Here is a 3,332-nt window from a genome sequence, read left to right on the forward strand (position 1 = left end):
AACATACCTTCAAATTCAATGTAAACAACTACGAGATAAAGCCATAACAACTAGAAAATGATTGTAAAAAACTAAATAAGTTGATTTTCGGATGATCAACTTAGATCTGAGAAGAGAAGAGTAAAGGTGAGGGAGACTGTGGGAAGGGGTATTCTTCTGAGTTCTGAGAGTAGAAGATAGACGAGAGAGAGAGATGAGTTTTGATAAAAAAATTTTTTTTTTTGGAATTTAAGATAGAGGGTAACATATGCGTCCGACGTGCGTCCGAGTGTGTCCGATGTGTGTCCAATGTGCGTCCAACGTGCGTCAAGTGAGGACACGGATTTTGATGCGTCCGACACGCGTCGTGTGGGCGTCGTGGCCGCGTCATGTGTCCATAGTGCGTCCGACACGGACACGGAAACGAATCTGATGTGTCCGTGCTTCACAGCTTAACACCAGCCATATGTCGCACCATATTTCTTTAGAAATTGTTCAACGGGTGATTTTAGACGTCATGGTGTGGGGGAGAGTAAGAAACCTATGAGACGTATCCACTAGCTCATGGTTATGTCCATGTTAACACAAGCTAGCTATGGTTCTGCTAGGATGTTTTCCAAGGGGTCGAGCCAAGTACAAGAAACTAAGAACAACATGGACCTGAGGAAGACACGAACATGTACGAGCTCTTTCAAACTAAAAATAAAATTCAATAAAGATCTGGTTCATTACACATGTACACATATGGACATCCTGCTTTTCAATGTTTACTAAATTTGTGCCCGTGTGATACACCGGGTATTTTGTTTCTTTTAACTTGGTGCGCGGGCTTTCGTCCCATCCCCTGGCGATGGACTTTCGATTTGGTGGTGTGGGATTCGCCCAACCTGGTGGAGATATATTTTTAGTTAGGTGTGGTCGGGCGAATACAGTAAATAATGGAGAAAAGATAAAAGCAATATGCACATTTTGTTAAATTTTTCCGCTATTATTTTTGCAGATATTTATTTTTTTGTCTTTTATTTTCGCAAAAAATATGTGTGAAATTTGTAGGTTTTTTTGTTTTTTAGTTTCTTTTTTCTTTGTATGCATTAATTTGGGAAAATAAGTCCTAACATGGCAAGTATTCGACTTGCAAATCGAATTTGGACTTCATAAAATATATTCTTTTTAGATTTTTGTTGTAAGATGATCAATAAAAATTTATATGAGCAGGATGGGGGTGATACTAAATCCGTCTGACTGTCATTTAAGTTATATAAAATCCATCTGATCGTTGTTTGCTTCCCGTTGAGACCATTGATCACGTTCTTGCAATTTTCTTCGATTTAATGTGTATTCTTTTTTTTCTTGTCTCTTTTTCCCAAACATCCATTAAGGCTTTAGCTTTTGCTTGTCTCAGAGGAATTATGATTGAACATCACAGTTTTTTTTGCTATGAGTCATTCTTGTTTTAAGATTCATCGAGTGGAATCCTATTTTCACTTATTTCAATTCTGTTTGAGTTACTCTCCCTTGCATCAATTGTAGTTTCCTCGAAAAGAATGTCAAAGCACTTCAAAAAGTCTTTTCTAAAGTGCTTTGACATTTGATAATGTCCTATTTTCACTTATTTCAACTACCTGATAAGTAATTGCTCTCAGAAAAAAAACCTCATTCACCTGCACATTATCAAATAGTATAACACATCCAGACTTTTCGATATTCCAGAAGATAAATTCTAGCATATTTATATCTACATGTGAATTAGAGGCATTTTAGATAAATAAAGTACACAACTATGAGTAGAAGTTCACAACCTAGTTAGTAAATTTGCGATTTATACTCGTATAATTCAAGAATCCTTTTATATCAACTGTACTTTCGGAACCCAGACTTGGATTTGTGAATTTCCATAAAACGATTTATATGAGTATTTATGAATTACCGAACCATACTGACCCTTATAATAATTTGCCACATTATCACCAAATTACCATCATCTATTACATTTTGACTTTTAAGAAATTACATACACCCTTCTTATCCCTATACCACTAATGTATATGTTAGATCTTGAACTTTCTTTGTATCCCGAATTTTTAACTAGGGTTCACAATACACCCGAAAGCTATAGAATTGACCCATGAAGCATATAAAAAATCAAAACAAATAAAATAAAAAAGGACCACGATGCATATGGGTGATTCTACATTTACCCACGATTAGGAATCTGATGAACGAGGTAAAATCGCCCTTAGTTTGGTTCTTGAGGATTATTGGATTAACCACTCGGTACCTTTAGGATATTTGTGATGCATATACATAATATACAAAACTAAATGTCAACAACTAATTAAGGACCGAAAGCCAATCCTAATATTATCATGTCCAAAATATAGGTTATTAGAGAAGAATTTATTGTTCTTAATTTTATAGAATCATATATTTTTATTTATTATTGGATAAAGAGTATCATTACAAAAAACTAGTTGGAAGTCTAACAAGCTAAGCTCCAACAGCTTAATTAGTTCAACCAGCGAGCCGCATGGGGAGCCTAGCCAAGGGAGTCGAAGAAGACATGGGGCTTAAATTTTTTATGCCATATTACGCCATTGGTGACTCGAACCTGGGACCTCTTTTAGGGAACGGGAATGACCAGCTGAGCTAGGTGCCCCGATTGTTTTTTTTTCTTTGCATAAAAGCACGTGTTGGTATAAACAAATTTTTTTTTCTGTATAATGATATAGTCCATCGGATAGATTTAGATTTAGAGAATGCTCAGGTCTAATATGTTTATTTTGGTTTGTGTACAAAACATTGGACCCCGAGGTCAAAAATTCTTAGTTAAGGTCCCATCATCACTGATAAACTCTCCGTACCTACAAACGCCTCTTCTTATTTCCGGATGTTGGCATACTGCATTTACGGAGGAAGAGGTTAAGATTTTATTTGATGATATTTATCCAAAAATTAAAAAAAAAGAATAAGAAAAAAAAGGAAGATATATATGGATGAACAAAAAAATATCAATGAAGTTGCAAGTTGCAACCATCAAAGAGATACCGATTTTAATGGGTTATTTCGATTTAGGATAATTTCTTAAATTTTGTCGGGATGCAGATCAAAAGCAAAATTTTTTATGGAGAGATACTTCCCGCTCGGTCCTCCAATTTTCTGATCTATAAATAAAGCTCTAAAACCATCGACTTCGACTCACGAGGTTCATATAGATCATCTCAAAAAGACGGTATTGTTCTTTCCCGATTTTTTTCAACTCTTTAATTTTCTTTAATTCTAAAATTCTATTGTTTATCCCAATAAGAAGATCCTTTTTTTTTTCTAATGAATGCATCTTTTTTTTTTTTTTTTGT

General features: G+C 34.9%; 1 protein-coding gene across 1 annotated transcript in view; it reads left to right on the forward strand.

Moving 5' to 3' along the window:
* Window positions 1-2,980: 2,980 nt before the first annotated feature.
* Window positions 2,981-3,332, forward strand: part of LOC113278498 — a 3,743-nt gene continuing 3,391 nt past the window's right edge. Inside the window, exon 1 of the mRNA XM_026527319.1 lies at window positions 2,981-3,208. The gene's annotated coding sequence lies outside the window, so the exon portion shown is untranslated. The remainder of the gene's footprint in view (window positions 3,209-3,332) is intronic.

This window comes from Papaver somniferum, chromosome 5 (genome assembly GCF_003573695.1).
Source record: "Papaver somniferum cultivar HN1 chromosome 5, ASM357369v1, whole genome shotgun sequence".
Lineage (NCBI taxonomy): Eukaryota > Viridiplantae > Streptophyta > Magnoliopsida > Ranunculales > Papaveraceae > Papaver > Papaver somniferum.